This window comes from Macaca nemestrina, chromosome 19 (assembly GCF_043159975.1).
Source record: "Macaca nemestrina isolate mMacNem1 chromosome 19, mMacNem.hap1, whole genome shotgun sequence".
Classification (NCBI taxonomy): domain Eukaryota; kingdom Metazoa; phylum Chordata; class Mammalia; order Primates; family Cercopithecidae; genus Macaca; species Macaca nemestrina.
In genome coordinates, this window is record NC_092143.1 from 47,116,219 (window position 1) to 47,125,810 (window position 9,592).

Below are 9,592 nucleotides of genomic sequence, written 5' to 3' on the forward strand. Positions count from 1 at the left end.
AGGGGGTGTGCATGTGCCACGGGATAGGAGGACTGGGAGAAGGGAGGCAGAGAGCCATGTTTGCAGAGACTTACGTGCAGGTCTCCTCATGACAGTCTCCTCATGAGAGCCCCACACCAGCACTGCCTCCACTTCTCTGCAGGCCCCTAATTCTACAAGTCCTGGGTATGCTGATGGGGCAGCTGCTCAGGCCACCCAGTCAGATGCTTCTGAGCCTCCTACAGCTCATTTCTATGGGGAACGGGATCAAGCTGTTATTCTCTGGTGAATCAGCCAGCTGTCCTGCTCAGAAAAGCTGCCACACAGGTCTTCAAAGCATGAAAAGCCAACTGCCTCCTTTCCTGTGTCAGCATTCAGACCAGCCACCTCAAGAATTCTGATCTCTATGGGTGATCCCCAGCAACAGGCCTTGACTTGGGGCCTTTTGCATACCCAGAGCCATGGCAGGCTTGTACTCCTCACAGGGACATGAGCAGCTGTGTAGCTTAACTCCGCCTCATGGTAGGGGAGGAAAGACAGACGTTGACATTCAATGTGAACTCAAAGGTTTAACTGCAACTTTAAACAGAATTGCTTTCTATCCCCTTCATTCCTTAGCTCTGTTGGTATCTTCAGCAGTCATCGTTCTACTTACGAAAGTATACTTCATACCCAGGCAGGTACAGGTTACAGAGTCATAGGACTGCACAGCAGCAGAAGGGCAGGTTTCCTTCCAGGAAACCCATTCTCTTTATTGCAGTCAGCACAATTTGCCAACCTGTAATTACTTTCATTGATATCTCCCTCCTTTGGCAAAGCATGTGGAGCAGTATGGAAGAGACACACATGACAAACAGTGTGTGTATACACAGGTGTGAGTGAGCACATGCATATGTGTGAGCACGTGTGTATGTGTATTCATTTAAACATCCCTGCCTGGATGAATGTTCAGAGAGGGATGGGTGGATGGATCAAGGTTGCAGCCTGGAAAATGTTTTGCAAGGCTACATTTGTCTCTTCATGAGTAAATAAAGTATGTTATGTTTTCAAAGAATTTCATATTTAAGGTCTGGTCTAATACCTTAGGGCAAGTTGTCTGAAAAAGACTCAAGGAGAATAAGCAATAGAATTGTTCTCAAGAAGTCTGTTCAAGTCCGGACTCTGAGATCAACAGGAGGTCTTGAGCACCTCCCCTCTTAGAGTTTCAGCATTCTAATCTGGAAAATGAGGAAAGTGAATCTTTACTGAGTCACGAGCCCCCTTCAGAAACTTTTGAAATTTACATGGTTCTTCCCAGAAAATGCACATGTTCATATGCGGATATAATTCTGCATGACATTCAAAGGAATTAATCACCTGAAGCCAATTTCTGGGTGAGGCAACATCCAGTGTCCCTTCAGGCTTGAGAAAATCTCTTTTTTAATATTTCTGAGCAAGAAAATTGGAGCCTGTGGGCTTCCATTTCAACTTCTCTTTTCCTCATTCCCTCAACCCAATGATCCACATGGAAATCTACATCAAGCTCTGAAGCTCTCAAGTTCTAGAAAACTACTTCCCAAACCCAAGTGGACATGACATGATAAGGAACAAAAGATACTACAATTAGGATCTCCAGACCCTAAATCAAACATCATTCACTCAGCTGTGGCAATGATCATCTGGAAAGCTTTGGGAATGGAATTCTCCTATGCTGCTTTGGGGGTTCCATTATTCAAATGCTACTTGAATCTGACTGTGAATGGACACCAGGAAACCATGAGGAAAGAGGTATTCTGCTTTCAGCCAATATTGTAAAGTTACCATCCCTCCATCTGTATTAAGGGGTTCTAGAGCACTTTTCATTGTCTTCCTTAAAAAGGACATAATGTTAGAGCTTAGAAGGCACCTTATACATTGTCTAGTTCAATTTTCCCAATGTTAGATGGGTGTTCAGGAAGGAGGGCCTGTGCCAGGTAGAATTGAGACCCAGATCCAGTTCTATCGATTCTCAAATCTTGACTTTTTTTTCTTGTCCTTTGCTGCCTGTTTTGGAGACCCGATATGAGAGAATACAGCAGACTGAATATGTGGGGAAGAGAGGAAAGGTAGGAATATTTTGTGATATGAAGAAAAGAGTACCCAGGATAAGAGCTCCCCACTGCTTTACTTTCTAATAAATGCAGTGATAAAATCCATTAAATCTACAAGAACCTGTAAAAATGAGGCAGAAAATAGTCCTTGCAGAGAGGCCCTAAGGACACTTTGCCTTTTGCAGGGCAGATGGGATAAGCCTGGAGAATGTGGTGGTCTCAACACTAGCTATGCCAGTGGGCATAGGGACCCTTGCTTTCTGCATTAGATTCTTTCCTAGAAAGGGTTATTCTGGGTGTTTTGACTTCCTAATCTTCCTAGCCTCTTATTTTCCACTGACTCACAGGCTTCAGAGCTTCTCATATATATTCTGGACTGATCTCCCATGAATCAGCCTTCCTAACACTTGGGTTTGAGTTTTCTCTGCTCCTTTCACCCCTCACCTCCTTCCCCAACCCGAAGGTAATGAGCTGTGGCCACTAAGACCAGAGCTCTTATTTAAAAGAACAACATCATCTGCACTGAGACTGCATTAGGGACAAATTACTTGATAGAGCCTCTTCCTTGGATCCAGAAAAATACTAAAGGCCATGGGTAACTTTTCAACTTGATTTTTATGGCCTGGTTCCCCATACATCCCTTCCCCTCACAGTTCCAAGGAGTCTTTCGGGATTTCAGATGAATTTTCCTTATAAATCCTAAGGTCAGGAATCAAATATGCACATTACTCTTCTCTGAGACATGTATGCCCAGACTGGGGGAATGGGAGTAATTTCTTGTTTTGAATTTTTTTTTTTTTTTCGTTTTGAAATAGGTTCTTCCTTGGTCAGTTTCTGAAATCTCTTCCCAGTCCTATTACAGAGAATGCTTGGGGTCAGCTTATTCACAGAATTTTTTAAACTTTCAGTTTTGCTGGATTTGCCTTTATAGGAGAGTGAAGGGAAACCTCATGTTTCTAGGATCATCTACTTGTGGTTTGAAAGATTCATCCAACTGTTTCTTACATATTCCTCTTTCAAAAAATCAGGTTCCCAGAACTTCTGCTCTGTTTTCTCTGTTGACCACACCTGAACCTTCCAGTAGTTGAATAGAAAAAGGCAATATTCTCACTGGGACAAGAAAAAGTATCCATGCCAAGAATTACCTTTCAGGATTCTGCTGCCAATGATTAAAATACAGAAGCAATCTGCACTGTTGGATGTTATATACTGCTGCAGGAACCTAATCCTGCTTTGCGTGGGATTTGTATGCTATTGGTGGTTAGGATGAGGGAAAGAAAGGATTTGTAGCAACTCCTAGTTACTCATAAGTAGCTGGTTAATGGTATTTTTGTTTGTTTGTTTTGTAATTCTTCCTTGATCAATTTCTGAAGTCTCTTCCCCAGCCCTACTACAGCAAATGCTTAGGGTCAGCAAGAATCATGTTAGCCTGGATCAAATGTAATTAGAAGGGGAAACAAGCTCTGGAAGGGAAATTTGGTTTCTCAAATGTACTTTCTGCTGGTTCCTCCTGCAGCTCACATGTGTTCCAGGAAAGGTGGTCTCCTCAGTGGCCCCAATGAGGGTCCTGACCGCTTTTCTGTCGACGCATGCACTGTGTTCTCACAATGACTCTCCTTTCACTCTATACATCCCACCCAGCAGAGGCTTCTCAGCCCACCTCAGGTCTCCCCTCTGAAGCCTTCCTGAGCTACTCTGGTAGGCTCTGACCTTTCCCAACTCTGAAATTATGGCCTCAAATGAAGCTTAATTGGTAGACGGTTAATACCAGTTGAACAAGTGAAGACTTGAAAATGAACCACACATAGATGGCCTCTGCTGTGGATGCTCATGGACTAGTGGAGCGGCAAACAAAGAAACAAAGAGTTACAAAGACGTGTGAAGGTGGGTAGATCAGTCAGGGTCTTCACAGGAAAGACCTAAATCATGATTGCTAAGGAGAACTAATTTACCATCGTGTGGATAAATGAAAGGGACGCACAGGAAGTTATGAACAGAAAAGCTGTTACTGCGTCTTGGCTTAAAGCACAAAGAGGCAGGTACTGCAACGATAGGAGACTCCAGAGTTCTGGTGGGGTTTTGATGTCTTTCACCTCCAATCTAGTTTCCATTCTGTCACCAGAAAAAACCTTTCTAAAGGCCAGATATGAAGATTCCACTGCCTGTTTCTAGTTTCTGATGGCTTTGTTGACCCTGAGGGTAAAGTCCAAATGCCTTGGTTTGATCCTCCAGGCTGTGCAGCCTCAGGACTCAGCCCACATGTCCAGCTTGTCACTTCCCCCACCCTGAAGCTGCCATCATCTATACCACCATGCCTTTGTGAGTTCCATTTTCCCCCCTAACTGGAACACTGTCTTTGACTAGCCAAGCCCTACTTGTCCTTCAAGATCCAACCCGAATATTTCTTTCCTTGTTGGTCTTGCCTAACCCCTGAATGGAGGTATTTTACTTTAGCATGCAAGCTCTGTATCACCTGTATCTCTTATGGCTCCCAAAAAGATGAGTGTTGAAGAGGTTTTCGGTTTAAGCAGGGCCAGAAAGACAGTGACCAATGAGACATGTATCCTGGTCTAAATCTTGGACTCCCTTTCCAAAACCATGTGGTCACATCCCAAAGGACCCATTTCTTCTTTTTGTGGTCAGAAGGTCAGGATAATTCAAAGACAATTCAAAAAATAACATTTGTGGCTACTAAAATTGGCTATATCCATATATTCACATAACAAAAAATATGGAAAACAACATTATGAGGATAACTCAAGGAGAACAAATGATAATGGTAGCAATGATAGTTATTTCGAGTCTCTTCTTCTGAAGTGCTCCCATGACCTCATGCCCTTCAGTACAATGGTCTCCTCTGAGGCTGGAAAAGGTGTTGGGTTCCAGCAATAGCACTGTGCAGGACACCCTAAATTAGCAATATAAATCTTTCTAGAAATGAACTATCCTACTAGTTTCCTCACATCAGGAATAATTGAAAAATTAATCAAGGAGGCATAAATGGCCTTCAGCAAATAAATCCAAATTGGTAAGATGATGATTGGTCCAGGACGGAATTCTATATCATTACCATTTGGGAGCTTCTGTTGGCTCTCAAAATCAAAGTGAAACTGCTAAGTACTCTTGACCAGAAACATCTCAAAGCAAAACAAACAAACGAACAAAAAAACCAGCATCAAATATGAATGGAAATGTCTCTGCAATGGCACATGGATAATTTAAAATAGGATAGAAAAAGTCTTGTGATTCCGAATGGAGTAAAATAAATTTGAAATGCTTCTTGAAAGAGTAGTTACTAATACCTTAGCAGAAGATGAAAAAACAAAAACAAAAACAAAAAACAAAAAACAAAAAAAACAAGAAACAAACAACTCTTAAGATGGAAAAATGAAATCAGTGGCCATAAACTTTAGATTTACAGTGCAAATATACAATCCAGAAATAAACTATATGTACTACCTATAAAATGTGGATTTAATGTATACTGTTCCCTGTGCCCTGAGCCTTAATCAGTCTGAGCTCACATTATAATGCCAAGATTGTGCTATGCAAAATGGTTGCCACAGAAAAAAATATAAGATTCCCACTGTTACCTTCCAGAGCTTACAGTGTAGTTAGGGGGTGAACATTAACACACTCAATGCAGTTTTGAACCCAGTTCTATATCAGCTCTCTAGAGCTTACTGCAAACAATAATGGAATCCTGAAATAGAGGCTGCCGGTTCAGGCTGGGTAAATCTACATGTAAAGTTAGACATTAAAAGATGAGAAGACAATGGCTAGGTGGCATGCAGGAGGGAAACTGAGTCCTAAACATAAGGACACTATGTTAAAGCACCATTACCAAGCCAGGTGCAATGGCACATACCTGTACTTCTAGCTACTTAAAAGGCCGAGGTTGGAGGATTGCTTGAGCCCAGGAATTGAATAAACTATGATCACACCTGTGAATAGTCACTGCACTCCAGCCTGGGCAATATAACAAGACCCATATCTCTTAAAGAAAAAGCACCATTACCAGGAAAAAAAAAAAAAGGAGCTCATTATGAGCCAAAGTCTACTATGGAAAAAGAAAGTTCAGTCAGAAAATGTAGGCTAGTTTTCAGCATGTTAAGAGTTTAAGTGTTACTAGTAGTCACATAAGTGAGAAAATCAAAACAAACTGGTACATAAATATATAGATATCTTTGTGATAGCAGAAAGACATGCACATACAGTGAGAGAAAGAGAGAGAGAGAGAGAAAGAGAGAGAGAGAAAAACTTAGAATGAACCTTTCCTGAAAGATATGAGAAGTGGAAAATATTACATGGAAGATCCAAACATGATGCATTAGCAGGGGACAAGATTTTGTGACTGCTCCTGCTAAAATATGCCAGTGGCAGAAGACAGATTCACAGGCTTTAAGAAAAGCCAAAAACAGAGTTTGAAAGTTATCCATAAGGGAAAACAGATTTTTAAAAAATAAACAAAGACCTCTTTTTCTACTTTCTCCTAGGTAGATTAACTTTTCTTCCACATTTTTCTATTTATTCTCAGCTTCTTAATGTGGCATTTCCTTCATTTAATGGTAGGCAGGTGCATGTGTGCATACATGGTACTTCAGGATAACAGAAATATCAAGAAGTGTGTGACAGAGGCAAAGAAGGTCTGAGGCATGACTTCTAGACCCTCCAGCACACTTTCCTGCCAAGCATGGGGGATCTACCAGACTTCTCCCCTGAAATCTAGTTCAGACACTTATAATTTAGCATAGAGCAATGAGGCTGGATGAGCTAGTGCTCCCCCCAGTCCTACCAAAGCCTTATCTGATTAACCTTAGCTGAGTCAAGTGTTATTTCCTTTGCTGAAAAAATGAGTTGGGCCAGTCAAGCTCTCTTTGGATGCCCAAAGCAAAGGTGCTCTAGCTCTACAAGCTCAGCGCTGAGCTCAAGGCTATGCTCAGGCTACAGTGAAATCAAGAAAAAGTTGACACTCTCTGCCATCAAGGAAATCAAGATCTAGCTCAGAAGAAAAAGCAAATGCCTGAAATAAAGAAAGAACAGTTCAACAGACCACGGAAATGCATATGAAGTTATAAGGCCAACAGAACATAATCAAAGTTAAAAAGGAGATGTCCAGGGTAAAAATACCTTTGGAGAAGTACAAAGTGGCTTTGTGAAGGGGTTGAGATTTGAGCACAGAATTGAAGAACTGGTAGGTTTTGAGACGGTGAAGGAAGAGAAGTACACATACACACACACACACACACACACACGCTTACTTACATGTGCATATACATGGACCCACAGCTATCCCCATGGGTGCCTGGCAGTTGCTGGACACACAGAATAAGTTAATCCTTCAGACATATGGCTGAGCAGCAAATAAGCAGGTTCCCAATGTCACCTTTCAACATGCTAGAAATACTTTTATTATTTTATTATTTCATTACTTGGAGTCTTAAAGAGTTTCTCATCTTCAAAGCCTTCTGATACATTTAAATCCCTAGAGAGAGAAACTTCCTCTATCAGCTCTCCTTAGACTTCAGTTGCATGGACAAAATGTAGGGACTTCAAACAGCTGAGGTCTTGGGAGAAGCTTGAGTCCAGGAGTTGAAGCACACACAGCGCTTATTCCAGGCGAGGCTGGGATCCTGCAGCAGCCTTGTGTCTAAGGCTTACAGAGGAATTTCCCATCATCGTTTATGTCTCAATGTGTGTTCTGTGAAACACATGTCACACAGACTGATAGGTGACATGGCCTGGAGGAGTGCAGGCCTTTGCACAGGCCCCTTAAGAATGCTCCCCTACACCTGGAGAAAAAAACTACGAGAGTGTAAGAAACGATGCAAGCTCTATCAGAAATCACCATCCCACGATGAGCTCAGTCTTCTTACTAATAAGAAGAGGGCTGGATTTAAAGGTCCCCAAAGCCCTTTATAATACTCAAGTTCTCTGTGTGTTTGGGGCAAGTTGAACCATATTTATGGGCTTTTGCCTTCCTCACAGTGGATAGAACTGCATGTTCTCTCATAGACCATGAGAATTATGAAAATACTGTGAGATCCTTTAGTGAAAGCATTCATTCTTTTTAAGGTACCCATTAAAACGGAGGGGAAAACCCAGATCCCAAAACCAAACCTTGCAAAATAAGTTAGCCACAGAATTACGTTCGAACAGCTCTCTAACCCTATTCTACCTGTCATATTCTGCCAAATTGCTGTCCACAGACTCTACAGTTTAATTTACAAAAATTCATATCTCTTCAGGAAAATATCTGCTGCTTGAAATGAGGTTCGCCTGATTTGAAGCAGACTAGAATATTCCATGATGAAGAATACATAACATTTCGGTTGAAAAAGCCAGCCTAAGCCAATCTACATATTCTCCTCTTTCATCCTCAAAACCTGAATGGAAATAAATGTCACACACTGACTCACAGACTTGTAAAACCATGCACACACTATACCCTCCTCTTTAAGACATGTGAGATTAACTTGTTCAATGTTATAACCTCTTGGTTTCCTTTCTTTGTTTCAAGTGTCTTTCTGTTTTCAAAATCGTGTGTATTAGGGCAACTGGTTTGCCAAAAGGTGTGGATAGCTCAAAACAATTTATTTATTGCAGACACAACTTCTTACCTTGTCCTGATAACTAATTAACCAAAAGAGTCAGGGATGAAAAAAGAGAAAACAAATAGTTCTCATAATATGCCATTTTACCTCATACTTCTCTGTCATTTTGCAACAGACCATGAGAAGACATCACTACTTAATGAAAAAATGTTCAATTGTCTAAATCTGAGTTTTCTCCCTGAAAACAGTAAATTTTAACTAGATATGAGAAAGCTTCTTTTAAAGAATATACCCTGTTTAGAGGTAGATAAAATGAAAAAGTTATAGAGAAAAATTAAGAAATGTAAAGAATGGGAAAAATAATGCAAAAAGAGATGAAGAGAAAATAACACAGAGAGAAAAGATAAATGTAAGAATTTAAGAATGTTAGTTAAAAGATGCCCAACTCCTTGTTTTCACTATTGAGGAAGTGAGACCTAAAATATGGAGAGCGGAAGAACGGGAAAGCTGGAAGAGGAAAAGTGATAAGAAAGAGTAATCAAGAGAGAAAATAATGGAGGAAAGGGAAAGGATAGGAATCTCGAAGCAGCTTCTGGGAGGCTCAGTCTAAGAAGTGCACGTCTCTAAGAAGCACATTCTGTCCTGGCTATCAGATGCAATCCTGTGGACATGACTGCACCAGCTATATTTAGCTCCGATGTAACTCAAGTCAATAGTGTTCCATTAGGGCAGCTGCTGCAGTGTCCTGAAGAAACGTTTTACCACCTACCCTGGAATAGTCATGTCAAGGGCCTGCGCCTTCACAGCTACAGAACTCCACTGTGTTTATATACAAAGGAGCAGCATTTTGAACATAACTGATATGACTGTTAACATAGTTTAATGACCTGCTGTATAACAGAACAGCACTTTCAGAACACCAAAGTCATTACTCTCGGTTCCTAAGGATGTCCCTTCCCCCAATCCCTGCAAGCAAATATTGCCCCTTAC

The 9,592-nt window shown here is 41.2% G+C and overlaps 1 protein-coding gene across 6 annotated transcripts in view; it reads right to left on the minus strand.

The window, feature by feature from the left end:
- LOC105499475 (SET binding protein 1) overlaps nt 1–9,592 on the minus strand; it is a 383,331-nt gene that overhangs the window by 251,237 nt on the left and 122,502 nt on the right. The gene's annotated exons all lie outside the window — the stretch shown is intronic.